Genomic DNA, 25,557 nt, shown 5'->3' on the forward strand with positions numbered 1-25,557 from the left:
AGGCCCTTGCCACCTCTCTTTTGCCAGGCCCACATGGGTGATGGTTTTTTCTGGCCCAGAATACATTTACAAGAGGGATAGAGGATGCTGTTGATACTGCTGAGAGCTATTCAGGACTGCATCAGTGAGGTATTTTAACCTTTCCAACAGTCTGTTTCCTGTGTCTCTCAAGAGATGAAGGAGAAAAGGCCCATCTCTGTGGATGTTGAACCATGGGAGCAGGGAATATTCTGAGAAAAACTGAGAGATTCAGGAAGGAGCCAGGCTCAACCTTCAAGGGGACATATGTCTGACTACCCACCAGCCAACAGTGCAAATATGGATACAAGTACCTGTGCCTTCCTCCAGTTGCTGGAATTTAGCTACTAGATCTATGCTCAATCAGTTTCCAGGAGCTCCAACCATGATGTCCTGGTCATGCTGGTCAAGAACACTTCCCTCATCCCAGCCCCCTGACTTGGGTTTACAACATATCCTGGAACCTGGACCACCAGTACCAGGTGAGCTACCCAAGGGAAATTAGGCCCCTTTGGCCCCATTTGCACATTATTCAGCTGAACAGTCATGCCTTCTCTTTTTCAGCTGATGCGGCAACAAACTTCCTGAACAGGATGCGAAAGTGTTTCAGCTAAGCCTTGAGAGGTGAACGTACCTTGGCACCTGTCCCCTGGATGGGACAACTTGAGGAAGGGCTATCTATATTGTTGTTCCCTACCCAGGACACTGCTAATGTGCATATGAGGAGTAAGTCCACCACTAACTCTCTATCCCTGAAGGGCTTTCACTGTCCTGAAGTAGGCACAATTGTGTGGGCCCAGCAGGTCATGTCACTGATGCAGAAGAAATGTAAAGAGCAGCATGGCAGATGCCAGCTGTGTGGGCTACACTGATTGTCTAAGTGCAAGACAAACACCAAGGGTCCTCCTGGCAGTGAGTGAAAGAGAAACTAAGCAGAGATGAGACAAAAGAGAGGAGAAAGGTTTATTACCTGAAGGGGATGAGGAGAGCATTGGCATCCTATTTGGGAAGCCACATTCTATTCCAGCAAGTAAACCATGGGCACTTCACCCCATGAGCCTGTGTATATGGGTAGAAGTGTAGGTCTATCCCTGCACATGCTCCATGCAAGAAGACACTAGTGCCCTGAGCATGCTCAGTATAGGAGTTCACTAAACTCCTAAGCATGCACCCCACTCCTGGGCATATTCAATTTATGTTCATGGAGCACATACCCTAAAAACATAAATGACAGACAAAAGAGAAGACATTACCTTCTAGCAGATTTCACAAGGTACCTTCATTGCAGTGTGGCTAAGAATACCATAGACCATGGCTAAGAACACCACAATGGACACTGAGACTTGTTGCCAGTTCCTGGGCACTGGGCACACATGGACCTTTTTGAAGTTTGAAGCGGTTTCTTGTAGACTTCATGTTCAAGTACTGGTGGGAATGTATGTACAATTCACTCAGTGTAAGTAGGAGTCACTGATCAAAACACTACAGCATTACATAGTTGCTTGTCCTTTGGGCCTTCCTGTCTCATCTCCTTCCTGTAAGCCAGTGGTTTTCAACCTTCCTGACTCTGCAACATTTTAATACAGTTCCTCATTATGTGGTGCCATTCAACCATAAAATTAGTTCATTGCTACCTTCAACCTGTAAATATTTTACTGTTTTGAATCATCATGTAAATATCTGATATGCAAGATATCTGATCTACAACCTCCAAAGTGGTTATGATCCTCAGGTTGAGAATTACCACTATAAGCATCTCTGGCAGGGATATCAGCTTGGCCCTGAAACCTGAGAGGGCCTGATGTCCAATGGTTGAGCAATATCCCTGCCACAAGGCTCTGTTCTCTATGGTGAGACATCTACACTGCTCAAGTGTGATGGTGCAGGGATAATCCCTGGTCTACCTCCTCCTTTTCCTTAGATGGATCCTCCATTCTTGTGGTGGCCAGATCGTGTTTAGAGGACATTAACTAGCCTGTGTACTCAGGCTTTCCTAAGACACACTGTTCTTGTGTTAGATAGGAGGCTAGTTCCAGGAAGGTGCTAAAAACAAGGCCCCTGAATAGAACAAAATGGAAATAGTTGGGCCTGCTCTGAGCCCTTAGAACAGGACATAATAAGGGTTTCAGTCCACTGATGGCCAAGATTGAATGGCAGTGCAGTGTTAGGCCCCAGGTTCATCAGCTTGTGTCCAAACAGGATGCAAAAAATGGTGATGGACAGCCTCAGCACCCCTCAGGTGCTTTCTGTTCCCCTTTCCTCCAATGAACTTTTCACCTATGGGTATATTTAGACCCTTGTGCATAGTTTTTTTTTTATATATCTACATCTATCTGTGTCTGTGTCTGTGTCTGTGTCTGTCTGTGTCTGTGTCTGTGTCTGTGTGTCTGTGTGTCTGTGTGTCTGTGTCTGTGTCTGTGTCTGTGTCTGTGTCTGTGTCTGTGTCTGTGTCTGATCTGTATCTGTATCTGTATCTGTATCTGTATCTGTATCTGTATCTGTATCTGTATCTGTATCTGTATCTGTATCTGTATCTGTATCTGTATCTGTATCTGTATCTATCTGTATCTGTATCTACATCTATCTATATCTAACTGGTTCCTTGCTGGCAGGTCCAGGTGAGAGGAGAGAGGTCTTGCAGGGTCTCTATGGGGCTGAGGAGGATGGTGAGTGTTGATGACCGAAAGAAACACACACAGCCTAGAGACTTGTTGAAGCAGGAACTCAATTTTATGACATGAGCCTCTCACTTATATAAGTTCAGAACACAGGAGGATGTTTGGTGGGGTAAGATGATATAGGAGGTGGGGGAAGGGTGACGGAGGGTATGGAGTGACTGACAGGGCCAATGGCATTGCTCTACATCAGACATGCTAGGGCAGAGGCAACACCAAAGAGGTCTTGCTGAGTCATCCCTATACAGAAGTGACTGAGACAGGCCTCAAAACTTGAGCCAGGCTCAGGGTTGGTCCTCAAGGCCCAAACCAGGGTCAAAATGGCGCCCAACAATATATATGACATTATATAACAGACTTAATTCATGGTAAAATGTGTTTTCAAGAGAAGGACAACTCTGTCCTTCATGTGCCCACTCTGAGGGAGGCCCAGGAAAAGGGTACAGTGACAGGAGAGGTCTGAGTTCATTCTGCTAAGTCCACTTGTTTTTGGTTTTGTTTTTTAAGTTTTTATTAGATGTTTTTTTTATTTACATTTCAAATTTTATCCCCTTTCCTCATTTCCCCTCTGAAAACCCCTCTATCCTATCTTGCCCCCACCACTCTCGCTCACTAACCCACCCACTCCTGTTGTCTGTCCTGGCATTCCTGTACACTGGGGCATCAAGCTGTCACGGGATCAAGGGCCTCTCCTCTCACTGATGTCCGACAAGGCCATCCTCTACTACATATGTAGCTGGAGCCATGGGTACCCTTTGGTTGGTGGTTTAGTCCCTGGGAGTTCTGGGGATACTGGTTGGTTCATATTGTTGTTTCTCCTATGTAACTGCAAACCCCTTCAGCTCTTTTGGTCCTTTCTCTAGCTCCTCCACTGGGGACCCAGTGCTTAGTCCAATGGATGGCTGTGAGCATTCAGTTCTTTGTCAGGCACTGGCAGAGCCTCTCAGGAGACAGCTATATCAGGGTCCTGTCAGCAAGCACTTGTTGGAATCCACAATAGTGTCTGGGTTTGGTGACTGTATATGCAATGGATCCCCAGGTGGGACAGTCTCTGGCTGGCCTTTCCTTCTGTTTCTGTTCTATGCTTTCTCTCAGTATCTCCTCCCACAGGTATTTTGAGTTCTTTTTTTTTTTTTTTTTTTTTTTTTTAGAATTAATTTTTTTATTAGGTATTTTCCTCATTTACATTTCCATTGCTATCCAAAAAGTCCCCAATACACTCCCCCACCACTCCCATTTTTGGTCTTGTGTTCCCCTGTACTGGGGCATATAAAGTTTACAAGTCCAATGGGCCTCTCTTTCCAGTGATGGCAGACTAGGCCATCTTTTGATACATATGCAGCTAGAGTCAAGAGCTCCGGGGTACTGTTTAGTTCATAATGTTGTACCACCTATAGGGTTGCAGGTCCCTTTAGCTCCTTGGGTACTTTCTCCAGCTCCTCCATTGGGAGCCCTGTGATCCATCCACTAGGTGACTGTGAGCATCCACTTCTGTGTTTGCTAGGCCCCGGCATAGTCTCACAAGAGACAGCTATATCAGGGTCCTTTCAGTAAAATCTTGCTAGTGTATGCAATGGTGTCAGCTTTTGGAAGCTGATTATGGGATGGATCCCTGGGTATGGCAGTCTCTAGATGGTCCATCCTTTCGTCACAGCTCCAAATTTTGTCTCTGTAAATCTTTCCATGGGTGTTTTGTTCCCAATTCTAAGAAGGGGCACAGTGTCCACACTTTCGTGTTTGTTCTTCTTGAGTGTCATGTGTTTAACAAATTGTATCTTATATCTTGGGTATCCTAAGTTTTTGGGCTAATATCCACTTATCAGTGAGTACATATTGTGTGAGTTCCTTTGTGACTGTGTTACATCACTCAGGATGATGCCCTCCAGGTCCATCCATTTGCCTAGGAATTTCATAAATTCATTATTTTTAATAGCTTAGTAGTACTCCATTGTGCAAATGTACCACATTTTCTGTATCCATTCCTCTGTTGAGGGGCATCTGGGTTCTTTCTAGCTTCTGGCTATTATAAATAAGGCTGCTATGAACATAGTGGAGCATGTGTCCTTCTTACCAGTTGGAAAATATTCTGGATATATGCCCAGTAGAGGTATTGCGGGATCCTCCAGTAGTACTATGTCCAATTTTCTGAAGAACCACCAGACTGATTTCCAGAGTGGTTGTACAAGCTTGAAATCCCACCAACAATGGAGGAGTGTTCCTCTTTCTCCACATCCTTGCCAGCATCTGCTGTCAGCTGAATTTTTTATCTTAGCCATTCTGACTAATATTATTTGGGGATTTGATGTCAGGAGGGTGGGGTATCTAACAAATCCTGATATATGACAGTGTATGAGAGATGGAGGTCTATCAGGATATCTTATAACTCGAGTATGGGTGAGCTCAGGGCTGTGTGTGTCTTCCTGAGACATTTACCTAGTACCATATTCTGACCTTGAGAACCCTGGGAACTCAGTGCCAATGATCTTTTAGTGGTTAGGATCACCCAGGCCATCATGAGATTATCAAGGTTTCTCTGTGACCCACACAGCAGGAGGCTGTCAGTCTTTGTGGTGAAGAGCAAGGGTCCTTTAAACTTCATCCATTCATGACCAAAGTTTTCAATTGAGAACATTTTCACAGGACCCAGACTGTGTCTCTATTTGTAATACTGATGTGTCCATCAAATATTTACTTCAAATAATCCTTCATTTGTTTGAAAACAGTATTGTGTGCATATTGCTTTACTATTTGTTAAAGATGAAAACCATCTTCACACAAGTGAGATGCATACTCTGATTCATTTTTACATAAACAATGAAATGTTGGATGAATGTTTGACAAGGATCTTTGATACCTACAAGTTTGTAGATGGTGAAGCTATGCTGGTATTCAGTCAGGGTCTGAGGCTGTGCCAGGCATGGTCTGACACCTGCTAGTATATCCATGGTGGCAGTGAGAGGCAGCTGAGATTTAGGGTTATATAGTAGGATGGCACTTGTGGTAGAAGGGTGTCCAGTAGGGCCTGATATCTTATGACTTGCTTCCTGTGAGTGTTGTGAGGTAGGTATTTGTAGATTTGTAGGCTGGGAGTTTGTTGGCCCATAAAGACCCAAAAACCCTGGGACTGACATTGATGTCCTTGCCATAGTGACTCTCATTGGATCCCAGACTCACTCTCCATGCACAAGGTGACTCTTCTTTCACCTCCACTGTAGGTTGTTTAGCTGCTGAAGGTTGGACCCTTTCTCCAGGGCCTTCCATTGTCATAACCCTGGGGTGATGTCTTAAGTCCTCCTCCTGAAAGCTCTCCTGGGTTGCATGCTTGGCCATTTCGGTATTGGTACTTGGAGTCAGACTGCCTTTTCCAATGGTCCTGATCTGTTGGGGATTTGCTGCCTGGAAGTAGGAAGTAGGTCTCTGAACACTCAGGTATCTCAGCAATGGATCTGGATGGGACTTTGTGGCCCCATGGCTGGAAGCAGGTTGAGGGGCTGTTTGGTTCTCCTGAGCCTCTGCAGTTGAGTGTATAAACTCAGCTCTCTCTGGCCACACAACTGATGTACTTTTAATCCTTGTTCAATCTGGATCCTGGTGATACAACTTTTCCAGGACCCTGGGAACCTTGGAATCACAGATGGGCGAGGCGGGATACACAACCTGGGGGAGGTTTGAGGCTGGAACTCCAGGTGGGGTCAGATCCCTTGCCACAAGCATCTGCAGATTGGGTCTCCTGTGTTTCAGTGGAAGGTCTGTGATGTGTGATGCTGGCTTAATTTTGGTCTTTGCCTCAAGCAGGGAATAGTGCTCAGCTGGTTTCATGTAGGGCCACTTTTCTGTCCTCAGTGCAGGTTTCCTGGGTCTCAGTTCCTTCCCTGGGCTGCTGCTTGCAGTGCCAGGCACCTTTTGTGCCCCAACACCAAGGTCCTTTTTGATGGTGTTATGCACTTTACGTTTTGCTATGTCCCTCTTTAAGGGCAGCCCTGTAGGCACAGGCCCCTTCCATTTCCTGCATTTGTAGGGTTTGGCTTTGAAGATGGAGGGCTGGGCAGTCTGGGAGAGATGAGGCCTGTTCTTGGAATAATGAAGAGTGGTTGATGGGAAATGTCCCTGAACCTTGGTTGGTTTAGGAGTAGGTGAGGAATCTGAATGTGGTTCCTTGTTGTTCTTTCCAATTTGTTGCATTTTGGTTATTCCCTCGCTCCTTGTGGTGCTGAATGCTTCGGCCATGCTCAGGATGGATGGTGGCTGGCCCGAAAACCTTTAGAATAGAGAAAGCCCTTGGGCAAGTGCTCAGTGGGCTTGCTAATAGCTTTTTGAAATTTTGATGCATCGTACCTTTGGTGTCTTTTCAATACAGTCCTTGTTTTGCAGGCAGGCTTCCAGCTGGTAGGCTTGCCTGTAACCTTTTCTCACTGGTAGGACATGACACTACATCCACCCAACTTTTGAAACAAGGAGGTGGTTGTTTTGGAGTAGATATTGGGAGGATATTGTTTTCTTGTATTTGTTTCTCACCTAACAAGTTTGGTGTCCCAAGTTGGTGAGGTAGTGGCTGATACTGGGAATGCTGTGGAAGTCCTTTAGCCTAGGATGGAGCTTCCTGTGTTTGTTTTGGCGTGTATCTTGGGAGGATTTTGATTTCTTGGATTTGTTTCTCACATACCAAGTTTGGTGTCACAAGTTGGTGAGGTAGTGGCTGATACTGGGAATGCTGTGGAAGTCCTTTAGCCTGGGATGGAGTTTCCTGTGTTTCTTTTGGAGTGGATCTTGGTTGGATTTTGTTTTCTTGGATTTGTTTCTCACCTACCAAGTTTGGTGTCATAAGTTGGTGAGGTAATGGCTGATACTGGGAATGCTGGGGAAGTCCTTTAGCCTGGGATGGAGCTTCCTGTGTTTGTTTTGGAGTGGATCTTGGGAGGATTTCGTTTTCTTGGATTTGTTTCTCACCTTCCAAGTTTGCTGTCACAAGTTGGTGAGGTAATGGCTGATACTGGAATTGCTGTGGAAGTTTTTTAGCCTGAAATGGAGCTTCCTGTGTTTTTTTGGAGTGGATCTTGGGAGGATTTTGTTTTCTTGGACTTGTTTCTCACCTTCTAAGTTTGGTGTCACAAGTTGGTGAGGTAGTGGCTGATACTGGGAATGCTGTGGAAGTCTTTTAGCCTGGGACTGGGAATCCTGTGTTTTTTTGGAGTGGATCTTGGGAGGATTTTGTTTTCTTGGACTTGTTTTTCACCTTCCAAGTTTGGTGTCACAAGTTGTTGAGGTAATGGCTGGTACTGGGAATGCTGTGGAAGTATTTTAGCCTGGGATGGAGCTTCCTATGTTTGTTTTGGAGTAGATCTTGGGAGGATTTTGTTTTCTTGGATTTGTTCCTCACCGTCCAAGTTTGGTATCACAAGTTGGTGAAGTAATGACTGATACTGGGAATGCTGTGGAAGTCCTTTAGCCTGGGATGGAGCTTCCTGTGTTTCTTTTGGAGTGGATTTTGGGAGGATTTTGTTTTCTTGGACTTTTTTCTCACCTTCTAAGTTTGGTGTCACAAGTTGGTGAGGTAATGGATTATACTGGGTTGCTGTGGAAGTCCTTTATTCTGGGATGGAGCTTCCTATGTTTGTTTTGGAGTAGATCTTGGGACGATTTTGTTTTCTTGGATTTGTTTCTCACCTTCCAAGTTTGGTCTCACAAATTGGTGAGGTAATGGCTGATACTGGGAATGCTGTGGAAGTCCTTTAGCCTGGAATGGAACTTTGTGTGTTTGTTTTGGAGAAGATTTTGGGAACATTTTGTTTTCTTGGAATTGTTTCTCACCTACCAAGTTTGGTGTCACAAGTTGGTGAGGTAATGGATGGTACTGGGAATGCTGTGGAAGTCTTTTAGCCTGGGATGGAGCTTCCTATGTTTGTTTTGGAGTAGATCTTGGGACGATTTTGTTTTCTTGGATTTGTTTCTCACCTTCCAAGTTTGGTGTCACAAGTTGGTGAGATAATGGCTGATACTGGGAATGCTGTGGAAATTTTTAAGCCTGAAATGGAGCTTCCTGTGTTTCTTTTGGAGTGGATCTTGGGAGGATTTTGTTTTCTTGGACTTTTTTCTCACCTTCTAAGTTTGGTGTCACAAGTTGGTGAGGTAATGGATTATACTGGGTTGCTGTGGAAGTCCTTTATTCTGGGATGGAGCTTCCTATGTTTGTTTTGGAGTAGATCTTGGGACGATTTTGTTTTCTTGGATTTGTTTCTCACCTTCCAAGTTTGGTCTCACAAATTGGTGAGGTAATGGCTGATACTGGGAATGCTGTGGAAGTCCTTTAGCCTGAGATGGAGCTTCCTGTGTTTGTTTTGGAGTGGATCTTTGGAGGATTTTATTTTCTTGGATTTGTTTCTCACCTACGAAGTTTGGTGTCAGAAGTTGGTGAGGTAATGGATGATACTGGGAATGCTGTGGAAGTCCTTTAGCCTGGGATGTAGCTTCCTGTGTTTCTTTTGGAGTGGATCTTGGGTGGATTTTGTTTTCTTGGATTTGTTTCTCACCTTCCAAGTTTGGTGTCATAAGTTGGTGAGGTAATGGCTGATACTGGGAATGCTGGGGAAGTCCTTTAGCCTGGGATGGAGCTTCCTGTGTTTGTTTTGGAGTGGATCTTGGGAGGATTTCGTTTTCTTGGATTTGTATCTCACCTTCCAAGTTTGGTGTCAGAAGTTGGTGAGGTAATGGCTGATACTGGGAATGCTGTGGAAGTTTTTTAGCCTGAAATGGAGCTTCCTGTGTTTGTTTTGGAGTGGATCTTGGGAGGATTTTGTTTTCTTGGACTTGTTTCTCACCTCTAATTTTGGTGTCACAAGTTGGTGAGGTAATGGATGATACTGGGAATGCTGTGGAAGTTTATTAGCCTGAAATGGTGCTTCCTGTGTTTTTTTGGAGTGGATCTTGGGAGGATTTTGTTTTCTTGGACTTGTTTCTCACCTTCTAAGTTTGGTGTCACAAGTTGGTGAGGTAGTGGCTGATACTGGGAATGCTGTGGAAGTCTTTTAGCCTGGGACTGGGAATCCTGTGTTTTTTTGGAGTGGATCTTGGGAGGATTTTGTTTTCTTGTACTTGTTTTTCACCTTCTAAGTTTGGTGTCACAAGTTGTTGAGGTAATGGCTGGTACTGGGAATGCTGTGGAAGTCTTTTAGCCTGGGATGGAGCTTCCTATGTTTGTTTTGGAGTAGATCTTGGGAGGATCTTGTTTTCTTGGATTTGTTCCTCACCGTCCAAGTTTGGTGTCACAAGTTGGTGAAGTAATGACTGATACTGGGAATGCTGTGGAAGTCCTTTAGCCTGGGATGGAGCTTCCTGTGTTTCTTTTGGAGTGGATTTTGGGTGGATTTTTTTTTCTTGGATTTGTCTCTCACCTACCAAGTTTGGTGTCACAGGTTAGTGAGGTAGTGGCTAATACTGGGAATGCTGTGGAAGTCCTTTAGGCTGGGATGGAACTTTGTGTGTTTGTTTTGGAGAAGATTTTGGGAAGATTTTATTTTCTTGGAATTGTTTCTCACCTACCAAGTTTGGTGTCACAAGTTGGTGAGGTAATGGATGGTACTGGGAATGCTGTGGAAGTCTTTTAGCCTGGGATGGAGCTTCCTATGTTTGTTTTGGAGTAGATCTTGGGACGATTTTTTTTCTTGGATTTGTTTCTCACCTTCCAAGTTTGGTGTCACAAGTTGGTGAGATAATGGCTGATACTGGGAATGCTGTGGAAAATTTTAAGCCTGAAATGGAGCTTCCTGTGTTTCTTTTGGAGTGGATCTTGGGAAGATTTTGTTTTCTTGGACTTTTTTCTCACCTTCTAAGTTTGGTGTCACAAGTTGGTGAGGTAATGGATTATACTGGGTTGCTGTGGAAGTCCTTTATTCTGGGATGGAGCTTCCTATGTTTGTTTTGGAGTAGATCTTGGGACGATTTTGTTTTCTTGGATTTGTTTCTCACCTTCCAAGTTTGGTCTCACAAATTGGTGAGGTAATGGCTGATACTGGGAATGCTGTGGAAGTCCTTTAGCCTGGGATGGAGCTTCCTGTGTTTGTTTTGGAGTGGATCTTGGGAGGATTTTATTTTCTTGGATTTGTTTCTCACCTACGAAGTTTGGTGTCAGAAGTTGGTGAGGTAATGGATGATACTGGGAATGCTGTGGAAGTCCTTTAGCCTGGGATGTAGCTTCCTGTGTTTCTTTTGGAGTGGATCTTGGGTGGATTTTGTTTTCTTGGATTTGTTTCTCACCTTCCAAGTTTGGTGTCATAAGTTGGTGAGGTAATGGCTGATACTGGGAATGCTGGGGAAGTCCTTTAGCCTGGGATGGAGCTTCCTGTGTTTGTTTTGGAGTGGATCTTGGGAGGATTTCGTTTTCTTGGATTTGTATCTCACCTTCCAAGTTTGGTGTCAGAAGTTGGTGAGGTAATGGCTGATACTGGGAATGCTGTGGAAGTTTTTTAGCCTGAAATGGAGCTTCCTGTGTTTGTTTTGGAGTGGATCTTGGGAGGATTTTGTTTTCTTGGACTTGTTTCTCACCTCTAATTTTGGTGTCACAAGTTGGTGAGGTAATGGATGATACTGGGAATGCTGTGGAAGTTTATTAGCCTGAAATGGTGCTTCCTGTGTTTTTTTGGAGTGGATCTTGGGAGGATTTTGTTTTCTTGGACTTGTTTCTCACCTTCTAAGTTTGGTGTCACAAGTTGGTGAGGTAGTGGCTGATACTGGGAATGCTGTGGAAGTCTTTTAGCCTGGGACTGGGAATCCTGTGTTTTTTTGGAGTGGATCTTGGGAGGATTTTGTTTTCTTGTACTTGTTTTTCACCTTCTAAGTTTGGTGTCACAAGTTGTTGAGGTAATGGCTGGTACTGGGAATGCTGTGGAAGTCTTTTAGCCTGGGATGGAGCTTCCTATGTTTGTTTTGGAGTAGATCTTGGGAGGATTTTGTTTTCTTGGATTTGTTCCTCACCGTCCAAGTTTGGTGTCACAAGTTGGTGAAGTAATGACTGATACTGGGAATGCTGTGGAAGTCCTTTAGCCTGGGATGGAGCTTCCTGTGTTTCTTTTGGAGTGGATTTTGGGTGGATTTTTTTTTCTTGGATTTGTCTCTCACCTACCAAGTTTGGTGTCACAGGTTAGTGAGGTAGTGGCTAATACTGGGAATGCTGTGGAAGTCCTTTAGGCTGGGATGGAACTTTGTGTGTTTGTTTTGGAGAAGATTTTGGGAAGATTTTGTTTTCTTGGAATTGTTTCTCACCTACCAAGTTTGGTGTCACAAGTTGGTGAGGTAATGGATGGTACTGGGAATGCTGTGGAAGTCTTTTAGCCTGGGATGGAGCTTCCTATGTTTGTTTTGGAGTAGATCTTGGGACGATTTTTTTTCTTGGATTTGTTTCTCACCTTCCAAGTTTGGTGTCACAAGTTGGTGAGATAATGGCTGATACTGGGAATGCTGTGGAAAATTTTAAGCCTGAAATGGAGCTTCCTGTGTTTCTTTTGGAGTGGATCTTGGGAAGATTTTGTTTTCTTGGACTTTTTTCTCACCTTCTAAGTTTGGTGTCACAAGTTGGTGAGGTAATGGATTATACTGGGTTGCTGTGGAAGTCCTTTATTCTGGGATGGAGCTTCCTATGTTTGTTTTGGAGTAGATCTTGGGACGATTTTGTTTTCTTGGATTTGTTTCTCACCTTCCAAGTTTGGTCTCACAAATTGGTGAGGTAATGGCTGATACTGGGAATGCTGTGGAAGTCCTTTAGCCTGGGATGGAGCTTCCTGTGTTTCTTTTGGAGTGGATTTTGGGTGGATTTTTTTTTCTTGGATTTGTCTCTCACCTACCAAGTTTGGTGTCATAGGTTAGTGAGGTAGTGGCTAATACTGGGAATGCTGTGGAAATCCTTTAGCCTGGGATGGAACTTCGTGTGTTTGTTTTGGAGAAGATTTTGGGAAGATTTTGTTTTCTTGGATTTGTTTCTCACCTACAAAGTTTGGTGTCACAAGTTCGTGAGGTAATGGCTGATACTGGGAATGCTGTGGAAGTCCTTTAGCCTGGGATGGAGCTTCCTGTGTTTGTTTTGGAGTTGATCTTCGGAGGATTTTGTTTTCTTGGACTTGTTTCTCATCTTTTAAGTTTAGTGTCACAAGTTGGTGAGGTAATGGATGATACTGGGAATGCAGTGGAAGTCCTTTAGCCTGGGATGGAGCTTCCTATGTTTGTTTTGGAGTGGATCTTGGGAGGATTTTGTTTTCTTGGATTTGTTTCTCACCTACCAACTTTGGTTTCACAAGTTGGTGAGGTAATGGCTGACACTAGGAATGCTGTGGAAGTCTTTTAGCCTGAAATGGAGCTTCCTGTGTTTCTTTTTTTTTTTTTTTTTTTAATTTTTTTTTATTACATATTTTCCTCAATTACATTTCCAATACTATCCCAAAAGTCCCCCATAGCGCCCCCCACTTCCCTACCCACCCATTCCCATTCTTTTGGCCCTGGCATTCCCCTATATTGGGGCATATAAAGTTTGCAAGTCCAATGGGCCTCTCTTTCCATTGATGGCCGACTAGGCCATCTTTCGATACATATGCAGCTAGAGACAAGAGCTCCAGGGTTCTGGTTAGTACATTATGTTGTTCCAACAATAGGGTTGCAGATCCCTTTAGCTCCTTGGGTACTTTCTCTAGCTTCTCCATTGGGAGCCCTGTGATACATCCAATAGCTGACTGTGAACATCCACTCCTGTGTTTGCTAGGCCCCGGTATCATCTCACAAGAGACAGCTATATTTGGGTCCTTTCAGCAAAATCTTGCTAGTGTATGCAATGGTGTCAGCGTTTAGAAGCTGATTATGGGACGGATCCCTGGATACAGCAGTCTCTAAATGGTCCATCCTTTCATCAAAGCTACGAACTTTGTCTCTGTAACTCCTTCCCTGGGTGTTTTGTTCCCAATTCTAAGAAGGTGCACAGTGTCCACACTTTGGTCTTCATTCTTCTTGAGTTTCATGCATTTATCAAATTGTATCTTATATCTTGGGTATCCTAAGTTTTGGGCTAATATCCACTTATCAATGAATACATATTGTGTGAGTTCTTTTGTGATTGTGTTACTTCACTCAAGATGATGCCCTCCAGGTCCATCCATTTGGCTAGGAATTTCATAAATTCATTCTTTTTAATAGCTGAGTAGTACTCCATTGTGTAAATGTACCATAATTTCTGTATCCATTCCTCTGTTGAGGGACATCTGGGTTCTTTCCAGCTTCTGGCTATTATAAATAGGGCTGCTATGAACATAGTGGAGCATGTGTCCTTTTTACCGGTTGGGACATCTTCTGGATATATGCCCAGGAGAGGTATTGCTGGATCCTCCGGTAGTACTATGTCCAATTTTCTGAGGAACCGCCAGACTGATTTCCAGAGTGGTTGTACAAGCTTGCAATCCCACCAACAATGGAGGAGTGTTCCTCTTTCTCCACATCCTCGCCAGCATCTGCTGTCACCTGAATTTTTGATCTTAGCCATTCTGACTGGTGTGAGGTGGAATCTCAGGGTTGTTTTGATTTGCATTTCCCTGATGATTAAGGATGTTGAACATTTTTTCAGGTGCTTCTCTGCCATTCGGTATTCCTCAGGTGAGAATTCTTTGTTCAGTTCTGAGCCCCATTTTTTAATGGGGTTATTTGACTTTCTGGAGTCCACCTTCTTGAGTTCTTTATATATATTGGATATTAGTCCCTTATCTGATTTAGGATAGGTGAAGATCCTTTCCCAATCTGTTGGTGGTTTTTTTGTCTTATTGATGGTGTCTTTAGCCTTGCAGAAGCTTTGTAGTTTCATGAGGTCCCACTTGTCAATTCTCGATCTTACAGCACAAGCCATTACTGTTCTATTCAGGAATTTTTCCCCTGTGCCCATATCTTCAAGGCTTTTCCCCACTTTCTCCTCTATAAGTTTCAGTGTCTCTGGTTTTATGTGAAGTTCCTTGATCCACTTAGACTTGACCTTAGTACAAGGAGATAGGAATGGATCGATTCGCATTCTTCTACATGTTAACAACCAGTTGTGCCAGCACCATTTGTTGAAAATGCTGTCTTTCTTCCACTGGATGTTTTTAGCTCCCTTGTCAAAGATCAAGTGACCATAGGTGTGTGGGTTCATTTCTGGGTCTTCAATTCTATTCCATTGGTCTATTTGTCTGTCACTATACCAGTACCATGCAGTTTTTATCACAATTGCTCTGTAGTAGAGCTTTAAGTCCGGCATGGTGATTCCACCAGAGGTTCTTTTATCCTTGAGAAGAGTTTTTGCTATCCTAGGTTTTTTGTTATTCCAGATGAATTTGCAGATTGCACTTTCTAATTCGTTGAAGAATTGATTTGGAATTTTGATGGGGATTGCATTGAATCTGTAGATTGCTTTTGGCAAGATAGCCATTTTTACAATGTTGATCCTGCCAATCCATGAGCATGGGAGATCTTTCCATCTTCTGAGATCTTCTATAATTTCTTTCTTCAGAGACTTGAAGTTTTTATTATACAGATCTTTCACTTCCTTAGTTAGAGTCACGCCAAGATATTTTATATTATTTGTGACTATTGAGAAGGGTGTTGTTTCCCTAATTTCTTTCTCAGCCTGTTTATTCTTTGTGTAGAGAAAGGCCATTGATTTGTTTGAGTTAATTTTATATCCAGCTACTTCACCGAAGCTGTTTATCAGGCTTAGGAGTTCTCTGGTGGAATTTTTAGGGTCCCTTATATATACTATCATATCATCTGCAAAGAGTGATATTTTGACTTCATCTTTTCCAATTTGTATCCCTTTGATCTCCTTTTGTTGTCGAATTGCTCTGGCTAGGACTTCAAGTACAATGTTGAATAGGTATGGAGAAAGTGGACAGCCTTGTCTAGTCCCTGATTTTAGAGGGATTGCTTCAAGCTTCTCACCATTTACTTTGATGTTGGCTACTGGTTTGCTGTAGATTGCTTTTATCATGTTTAGGTATGGGCCTTGAATTCCTGATCTTTCCAAGACTTTTATCATGAATGGGTGTTGGATCTTGTCAAATGCTTTTTCCGCATCTAACGAGATGACCATGTGGTTTTTGTCTTTGAGTTTGTTTATATACTGGATTACGTTGATGGATTTCCGTATATTGAACCATCCCTGCATCCCTGGGATGAAACCTACTTGGTCAGGATGGATGATTGTTTTGATGTGTTCTTGGATTCGGTTAGCAAGAACTTTATTGAGGATTTTTGCATCAATATTCATAAGGGATATTGGTCTGAAGTTTTCTATCTTTGTTGGGTCTTTTTGTGGTTTAGGTATCAGAGTAATTGTGGCTTCATAGAATGAGTTGGGTAGAGTACCTTCTGTTTCTATTTTGTGGAATAGTTTCTGAAGAACTGGGATTAGATCTTCTTTGAAGGTCTGATAGAACTCTGCACTAAACCCATCTGGTCCTGGGCTTTTTTTAGTTGGGAGACTATTAATGACTGCTTCTATTTCTTTGGGGGATATAGGGCTGTTTAGATCATTAACCTGATCTTGATTCAACTTTGGTACCTGGTATCTGTCTAGGAACTTCTCCATTTCATCCAGGTTCTCCATTTTTGTTGAGTATAGCCTTTGGTAGAAGGATCTGATGGTGTTTTGGATGTCTTCAGGATCTGTTGTTATGTCTCCTTTTTCATTTCTGATTTTGTTAATTAGGATGCTTTCCCTGTGCCCTCTAGTGAGTCTGGCTACGGGTTTATCTATCTTGTTGATTTTCTCAAAGAACCAGCTCCTTGATTGGTTGATTCTTTGAATAGTTTTTCTTGTTTCCACTTGGTTGATTTCACCCCTGAGTTTGATTATTTCCTGCCGTCTACTCCTCTTGGGTGAATTTGCTTCCTTTTGTTCTAGTGCTTTTAGGTGTGTTGTCAAGCTGCTAATGTGTGCTCTCTCTAGTTTCCTTTTGGAGGCACTCAGAGCTATGAGTTTTCCTCTTATAAATGCTTTCATTGCGTCCCATAAGTTTGGGTATGTTGTGGCTTCATTTTCATTGAACTCTAAAAAGTCCTTAATTTCTTTCTTTATTCCTTCCTTGACCAAGGTATCATTGAGAAGAGTGTTGTTCAGTTTCCACGTGAAGGTTGGCTTTCTATTATTTATTCTGTTATTGAAGATCAGCCTTAGTCCATGGTGATCTGATAGGATGCATGGGACAATTTCAATATTTTTATATCTGTTGAGGCCTGCTTTGTGACCAATTATGTGGTCAATTTTGGAGAAGGTACCATGAGGTGCTGAGAAGAAGGTATATCCTTTTGTTTTAGGATAGAATGTTCTGTAGATATCTGCCAGATCCATTTGATTCATAATTTCTCTTAGTTTCACTGTGTCCCTGTTTAGTTTCTGTTTCCATGATCTGTCCATTGGTGAAAGTGGTGTGTTGAAGTCTCCCACTATTATTGTATGAGGTACAATGTGTGCTTTGAGTTTTACTAAAGTTTCTTTAATGAATGTGGCTGCCTTTGTATTTGGAGCATAGATATTCAGGATTGATAGTTCCTCTTGGAGGATTTTACCTTTGATGAGTATGAAGTGTCCCTCCCTGTCTTTTTTAATGACTTTGGGTTGGAAGTCAATCTTATCAGATATTAGAATGGCTACTCCAGCTTGTTTCTTCATGCCATTTGCTTGGAAAATTGTTTTCCAGCCTTTCATTCTGAGGTAGTGTCTATCCTTTTCTCTGAGATGAGTTTCCTGTAAGCAGCAAAATGTTGGGTCTTGTTTGTGTAGCCAGTTTGTTAGTCTATGTCTTTTTATCGGGGAGTTGAGTCCATTGATATTAAGAGATATTAAGGAAAAGTAATTGTTGTTTCCTGTTATTTTTGTTGTTAAATTTGGCATTTTGTTCTTGTGGCTGTCTTCTTTTAGGTTTATTGAGGGATTAACTTCTTGTTGTTTCTAGGGCGTGGTTCCTGTCCTTGTATTGGTTTTTTTCTGTTATTATCCTTTGAAGGGCTGGATTCGTGGAGAGATAATGTGTGAATTTGGTTTTGTCGTGGAATACTTTGGTTTCTCCATCTATGTTAATTGAGAGTTTGGCTGGGTATAGTAGCCTGGGCTGGAATTTGTGTTCTTTTAGTGTCTGTATAACATCCGTCCAGGATCTTCTGGCTTTCATAGTCTCTGGTGAAAAATCTGGTGTAATTCTGATAGGCTTGCCTTTATATGTTACTTGGCCTTTTTCTCTTACTGCTTTTAGTATTCTATCTTTATTTAGAGCATTTGTTGCTCTGATTATAATGTGTCGGGAGGTATTTCTTTTCTGGTCCAGTCTATTTGGAGTTCTGTAGGCTTCTTGTATGTTCATGGGCATCTCTTTCTTTAGATTTGGGAAGTTTTCTTCTATAATTTTGTTGAAGATGTTTGCTGGTCCTTTGAGTTGAAAATCTTCATTCTCATCCACTCCTATTATCCGTAGGTTTGGTCTTCTCATTGCGTCCTGTATTTCTTGGATGTTTTGAGTTAGGATCTTTTTGCATTTTACATTTTCCTTGATTGTTGTGCCGATGTTCTCTATGGAATCTTCTGCACCTGAGATTCTCTCTTCCATCTCTTGTATTCTGTTGCTGATGCTCGTATCTATGGTTCCAGATTTCTTTCCTAGGGTTTCTATCTCCAGTGTTGCCTCATTTTGGGTTTTCTTTATTGTGTCTACTTCCCTTTTTAGGTCTAGTATGGTTTTGTTCATTTCCATCATCTGTTTGGATGTGTTTTCCTGTTTTTCTGTAAGGACTTCTACCTGTTTGATTATGTTATCGTGTTTTTCTTTAAGGATTTGTAACTCTTTAGCAGTGTTCTCCTGAAATTCTTTAAGGGATTTTTGTGCTTCCTCTTTATTGTCTTCTGCCTGTTTAGCAGTGTTCTCCTGCATTTCTTTAAGTGTGTTATTAACGTCCTTCTTGAAGTCCTCTATCATCATCAGGAGATATGCTTTTAAATCCGTGTCTAACTTTTCCGGTGTGTTGGGGTGCCCTGGACTGGGCGAAGTGGGGGTGCTGGGTTCTGATGATGGTGGGTGGTCTTGGTTTCTGTTAGTAAGATTATTACGTTTACCTTTCGCCATCTGGTAATCTCTGGGGTTAGTTGTTATCGTTGTCACTGTTTAAAGATTGGAGCAGAAGCTGTGTTCCACTCACCAGCAGTCTCTAAATCCTGCGGCGGGGGTCGTGGGTAGCTGACGGTACCCCGGTGCTGGTCCAGCCGGAAGAGGCCTGTGGTCCTACTCAGGCCGTTTTTCTGCTTCCCTAACTAATGCAGTCTCTGGTCCCGCGTGCAATTGGATTGGAGCAGAAGCTGTGTTCCACTCTCCAGAAGTCTTAAGATCCTGTGGTGGGTGTTGTGGGTAGCTGGTGAGTGTCAGCCGACCCTGCGCCCCAGCTGCCCCGTGCTTTTCTGACCGGAAGAGGGTTGTGGCCCTATGTAGGCCGGATTTCTCTCTCCCCAACCAGAGCAGTCTCAGGTCCCGCGTGATTGGACTGGAGCAGAAGCTGTGTTCCACTCACCAGCAGTCCCAGAATCCTGCAGCGGGGGGTCGTGGGTAGCTGGCGGGTGTCAGGCAACCCTGCGCTCCTGCTACCCCGGCACTGATCCAGCTGGATGAGGCCTGTGGCCCTACTCAGGCCTGTTTCTGCTTCCCTAACTAATGCAGTCTCAGGTCCCGCGCAATTGGATTGGAGCAGAAGCTGTGTTCCACTCACCAGCAGTCCCAAAATCCTGCGGCGGGGGTCGTGGGTAGCTGGCGGGTGTCAGGCAACCCTGCGCTCCTGCTACCCCAGCACTGATCCGGATGGATGAGCTCCTGTGTTTCTTTTGGTGTGGATCTTGGGAGGATTTTGTTTTCTTGGATTTGTTTCTCACCTTCCAAGTTTGGTGTCACAAGTTGGTGAGGTAATGGCTGATACTGGGAATGCTGTGGAAGTCTTTTAGCCTGGGATGGAGCTTGCTTTGTTAGTTTTAGAGTGGATCTTTGGAGGATGTTGTTTTCTTGGATTGGTTTCTCACCTACGAAGTTTGGTCTCACAAGTTGGTGAGGTAATTGATGATACTGGGAATGCTGTGGAAGTCCTTTAGCCTGGGATGTAGCTTCCTGTGTTTCTTTTGGAGTGGATCTTGGGGGGATTTTGTTTTCTTGGACTTGTTTCTCACCTTCTAAGTTTGGTGTCACAAGTTGGTGAGGTAATGGCTGATACTGGGAATGCTGTGGAAACTTTTTAGCCTGAAATGGAGCTTCCTGTGTTTGTTTTGGAGTGTATCTTGGGAGGATTTTGTTTTCTTGGACTTGTTTCTCACGTTCTAAGATTGGTGTCACAAGTTGGTGAGGTAATGGATGATACTGGGTTGCTGTGGAAGTCCTTTAGCCTGGGATGGCGCTTCCTATGTTTGTTTTGGAGTAGATCTTCGGCGATTTTGTTTTCTTGGATTTGTTTCTCACCTAACAAGTTTGGTGTCACAAGTTGGTGAGGTAATGGCTGACACTAGGAATGCTGTGGAAGTCTTTTAGCTTGGAATGGACCTTCCTGTGTTTCTTTTGGAGTGGATATTGGGAGGATTTTGTTTTCTTGGACTTGTTTCTCACCTCTAAGTTTGGTGTCACAAGTTGGTGAGGTAATGGCTGATACTGGGAATGCTGTGGAAGTTTTTTAGCCTGAAATGGAGCTTCCTGTGTTTTTTTGGAGTGGATCTTGGGAGGATTTTGTTTTCTTGGACTTGTTTCTCACCTTCTAAGATTGGTGTCACAAGTTGGTGAGGTAGTGGCTGATACTGGGAATGCTGTGGAAGTCTTTTAGCCTGGGACTGGGAATCCTGTGTTTTTTTGGAGTGGATCTTGGGAGGATTTTGTTTTCTTGTACTTGTTTTTCACCTTCTAAGTTTGGTGTCACAAGTTGTTGAGGTAATGGCTGGTACTGGGAATGCTGTTGAAGTCTTTTAGCCCGGGATGGAGCTTTTATGTTTGTTTTGGAGTAGATCTTGGGAGGATTTTGTTTTCTTGGATTTGTTTCTCACCGTCCAAGTTTGGTGTCACAAGTTGGTGAAGTAATGACTGATACTGGGAATGCTGTGGAAGTCCTTTAGCCTGGGATGGAACTTCCTGTGTTTCTTTTGGAGTGGATTTTGGGTGGATTTTGTTTTCTTGGATTTGTCTCTCACCTACCAAGTTTGGTGTCATAGGTTAGTGAGGTAGTGGCTAATACTGGGAATGCTGTGGAAGTCCTTTAGCCTGGGATGGAACTTCGTGTGTTTGTTTTGGAGAAGATTTTGGGAAGATTTTGTTTTCTTGGATTTGTTTCTCACCTACAAAGTTTGGTGTCACAAGTTCGTGAGGTAATGGCTGATACTGGGAATGCTGTGGAAGTCCTTTAGACTGGGATTGAGCTTCCTGTGTTTGTTTTGGAGTTGATCTTGGGAGGATTTTGTTTTCTTGGACTTGTTTCTCATCTTTTAAGTTTGGTGTCACAAGTTGGTGAGGTAATGGATGATACTGGGAATGCAGTGGAAGTCCTTTAGCCTGCGATGGAGCTTCCTATGTTTGTTTTGGAGTGGATCTTGGGAGGATTTTGTTTTCTTGGATTTGTTTCTCACCTACCAAGTTTGGTTTCACAAGTTGGTGAGGTAATGGCTGACACTAGGAATGCTGTGGAAGTCTTTTAGCCTGAAATGGAGCTTCCTGTGTTTCTTTTGGAGTGGATCTTGGGAGGATTTTGTTTTCTTGGATTTGTTTCTCACCTTCCAAGTTTGGTGTCACAAGTTGGTGAGGTAATGGCTGATACTGGGACTGCTGTGGAAGTCTTTTAGCCTGGGATGGAGCTTGCTTTGTTTGTTTTAGAGTGGATCTTTGGAGGATTTTGTTTTCTTGGATTGGTTTCTCACCTACGAAGTTTGGTCTCACAAGTTGGTGAGGTAATTGATGATACTGGGAATGCTGTGGAAGTCCTTTAGCCTGGGATGTAGCTTCCTGTGTTTCTTTTGGAGTGGATCTTGGGGGGATTTTGTTTTCTTGGATTTGTTTCTCACCTTCCAAGTTTGGTGTCATAAGATGGTGAAGTAATGGCTGATACTGGGAATGCTGTGGAAGTTTTTTAGCCTGAAATGGAGCTTCCTGTGTTTCTTTTGGAGTGTATCTTGGGAGGATTTTGTTTTCTTGGACTTGTTTCTCACCTTTAAGTTTGGTGTCACAAGTTGGTGAGGTAATGGATTACACTGGGTTGCTGTGGAAGTCCTTTAGCCTGGGATGGAGCTTCCTGTGTTTGTTTTGGAGTGGATCTTGGGAGGATTTTGTTTTCTTGGATTTGTTTCTCACCTACCAAGTTTGGTGTCACAAGTTGGTGAGGTAGTGGCTTATACTGGGAATGCTGTGGAAGTCCTTTAGCCTGGGATAGAGCTTCCTGTGTTTGTTTTGGAGTGGATCTTGGGAGGATTTTGTTTTCTTGGATTTGTTTCTCACCTTCCAATTTGGTGTCACAAGTTGGTGAGGTAATGGCTGATACTGGGAATGCTGTGGAAACTTTTTAGCCTGAAATGGAGCTTCCTGTGTTTGTTTCGGAGTGTATCTTGGGAGGATTTTGTTTTCTTGGACTTGTTTCTCACCTTCTAAGATTGGTGTCACAAGTTGGTGAGGTAATGGATGATACTGGGTTGCTGTGGAAGTCCTTTATTCTGGGATGGAGCTTCCTATGTTTGTTTTGGAGTAGATCTTGGGCGATTTTGTTTTCTTGGATTTGTTTCTCACCTAACAAGTTTGGTGTCACAAGTTGGTGAGGTAATGGCTGACACTAGGAATGCTGTGGAAGTCTTTTAGCCTGGAATGGACCTTCCTGTGTTTCTTTTGGAGTGGATATTGGGAGGATTTTGTTTTCTTGTATTTGTTTCTCACCTTCCAAGTTTGGTGTCACAAGTTGGTGAGGTAATGGATGATACTGGGAAGCTGTGGAAGTCCTTTAGCCTGGGATGGAGCTTTTATGTTTGTTTTGGAGTAGATCTTGGGAGGATTTTGTTTTCTTGGATTTGTTTCTCACCTTCCAAGTTTGGTCTCACAAGTTGGTGAGGTAATGGCTGATACTGGGAATGCTGTGGAAGTCTTTTAGCCTGGGATGGAGCTTCCTGTGTTTGTTTTGGACTGTATCTTGGGAGGATTTTGTTTTCATGGACTTGTTTCTCATCTTCTAAGTTTGGTGTCACAAGTTGGTGAGGTAATGGCTGATACTGGGAATGCTGTGGAAGTCCTTTAGCCTGGGATGGAGCTTCCTATGTTTGTTTTGGAGTAGATCTTGGGAGGATTTTGTTTTCTTGGAATTGTTTCTCACCTTCCAAATTTGGTGTCACAGGTTAGTGAGGTAGTGGCTAATACTGGGAATGCTGTGGAAGTCCTTTAGCCTGGGATGGAACTTTGTTTGTTTGTTTTGGAGTAGATTTTGGGAAGATTTTGTTTTCTTGGATTTGTTTCTCACCTACCAAGTTTGGTGTCACAAGTTGGTTAGGTAATGGCTGATACTGGGAATGCTGTGGAAGTCCTTTAGCCTGGGATTGAGATTCCTGTGTTTGTTTTGGAGTGGATCTTGGGAGGATTTTGTTTTCTTGGACTTGTTTCTCACCTACAAAGTTTGGTGTCACAAGTTTGTGAGGTAATGGCTGATACTGGGAATGCTGTGGAAGTCCTTTAGCCTCGGATTGAGCTTCCTGTGTTTGTTTTGGAGTTGATCTTGGGAGGATTTTGTTTTCTTGGAATTGTTTCTCATCTTTTAAGTTTGGTGTCACAAGTTGGTGAGGTAATGGATGATACTGGGAATGCAGTGGAAGTCCTTTACCCTGGGATGGAGCTTCCTATGTTTGTTTTGGAGTGGATCTTGGGAGGATTTTGTTTTCTTGGATTTGTTTCTCACCTACCAAGTTTGGTTTCACAAGTTGGTGAGGTAATGGCTGACACTAGGAATGCTGTGGAAGTCTTTTAGCCTGAAATGGAGCTTCCTGTGTTTCTTTTGGAGTGGATCTTGGGAGGATTTTGTTTTCTTGGATTTGTTTCTCACCTTCCAAGTTTGGTGTCACAAGTTGGTGAGCTAATGGCTAATACTGGGAATCCTTGGAAGTCTTTTAGCCTGGGATGGAGCTTCCTGTGTTTGTTTTGGAGTGGATCTTGGGAGGATTTTATTTTCTTGGATTTGTTTCTCACCTACGAAGTTTGGTGTCACAAGTTGGTGAGGTAATGGATGATACTGGGAATGCTGTGGAAGTCCTTTAGCCTGGGATGTAGCTTCCTGTGACAGAGAGGCCACTAAGGATGAGTGAGGCTCCATGAACAGACTGCATTTCAGCGTTGGGGGGGGGGACAGGAGAAGCTCAGAGGAGACCATCAGTCCTCTGTTCAGGGGCTTCTTTTGATTGTACTGAGCTGATGGGAAGCAGGTGATGAGACCAAGGGCCTCAGGTCAGGGCTTCAGTCTCCTCAGCTCTGAGAAAGCAGGTATCACCTGACATCCCAGACACAGCTGCAGAGCTCAGCCTTGGGTAGGTGCTTGTGGGATGAACACTAACTATGGATATCTGTGGTAACTGTCCCATAGACAGTGCCTTCTTCTGTTTTTCCTACAAGATGACAAGGAAATGTGTTTATGCACAGTATGAGTGTGTCAAGGATGGATGAGAGAAAACTTCCTGGAAAATGCAGATTTCATGTGTTTGAGGACCAAAGAGAGCAGGAAGCTTATCTATAAGAAAAAGGAAGAAAGGTCTCCAGCTCATTTGTGTTGTTTCTAACTGGCAGGATGTGAAGAGGGGGCAGAAGAAGACGAGTAAGAAAAGTGCTCCTGGAAAAGGGAGGCTTATGCTTTCCTGAGGAGAGAAATTCCCTCTGGCTTAGCCTTTAGTGAAGAGGACATGGTATGCAAGAAAGATGTGGTGGCTTCTGGGAATGAAAATCATAGAACCCCCAGGTTTTGGGATAGAAAGGAGCTGTGGTTGGCCTGGGATGGGTGCTACACATGGGAGTGTTGTTCAAGGCACTAGAGTGATGCTGTGACCCTGGATGGGGGGACCCAGGTTCACATGACAACAGGTAGCTTCAACCTCTCAAATGCATTCCTCTTTCAGATCCTGTGGCTATTAAAATGTTGTAAGTGAAATTATAAAGGTTGAGGTAGGGGCAAGAAAAGTGTACATGGAGAGATGAAGCCCCTCCATTCCCCTTGCTCAGGTTCAGTTCTCTGTCCTTGTGTTATGGTGCTTGAGTATTAGAGTCCTAGCATGGGCAGTCACAAGAGGATGCCTCACACCTGTGTGTTCTCATTTCTTATCTTGATCCTACTTAACTATCTCCAGGTTGTACGGATGGAGGAAAAGAGGAGGAAGAGACCAAGACTCTATCACAACCTGACATCCCAGACACAGCTGCAGAGCTCAGCCTTGGGTAGGTGCTTGTGGGATGAACACTAACTATGGATATCTGTGGTAACTGTCCCATAGACAGTGCCTTCTTCTGTTTTTCCTACAAGATGACAAGGAAATGTGTTTATGCACAGTATGAGTGTGTCAAGGATGGATGAGAGAAAACTTCCTGGAAAATGCAGATTTCATGTGTTTGAGGACCAAAGAGAGCAGGAAGCTTATCTATAAGAAAAAGGATGGAAAATGGAAATGTAAGAATCTTTGTCCTATGGAATTTTCATACCAGATGTGGGCTCAGGGTCTGGGCATCTTCATTCTGAATATACTAAGCAGGGTGGGATTCCAAGGCATCTTTGTTGGATGTGAGGCTAAGGGGCATAGGATATGTAGGCAATGGAGGTACCATATTAACACAGACGGATGGGCCTCTTGATCCTCTGATTG

The 25,557-nt window shown here is 43.4% G+C and overlaps 1 long non-coding RNA gene across 1 annotated transcript in view; it reads left to right on the plus strand.

Annotated features, from left to right (window-relative positions):
* The window catches only part of LOC147000975 (uncharacterized), a 240,714-nt gene that overhangs the window by 208,619 nt on the left and 6,538 nt on the right, over nucleotides 1-25,557 (plus strand). Inside the window, exons 11-14 of the long non-coding RNA XR_015045429.1 lie at nucleotides 151-500; nucleotides 583-744; nucleotides 25,048-25,135; nucleotides 25,221-25,364. This is a non-coding gene — a long non-coding RNA (uncharacterized LOC147000975). The remainder of the gene's footprint in view (nucleotides 1-150; nucleotides 501-582; nucleotides 745-25,047; nucleotides 25,136-25,220; nucleotides 25,365-25,557) is intronic.

The sequence above is a fragment of the Mus caroli genome, unplaced genomic scaffold, assembly GCF_978045245.1.
Source record: "Mus caroli unplaced genomic scaffold, Mus_caroli_1 scaffold_15, whole genome shotgun sequence".
Taxonomy (NCBI): domain Eukaryota; kingdom Metazoa; phylum Chordata; class Mammalia; order Rodentia; family Muridae; genus Mus; species Mus caroli.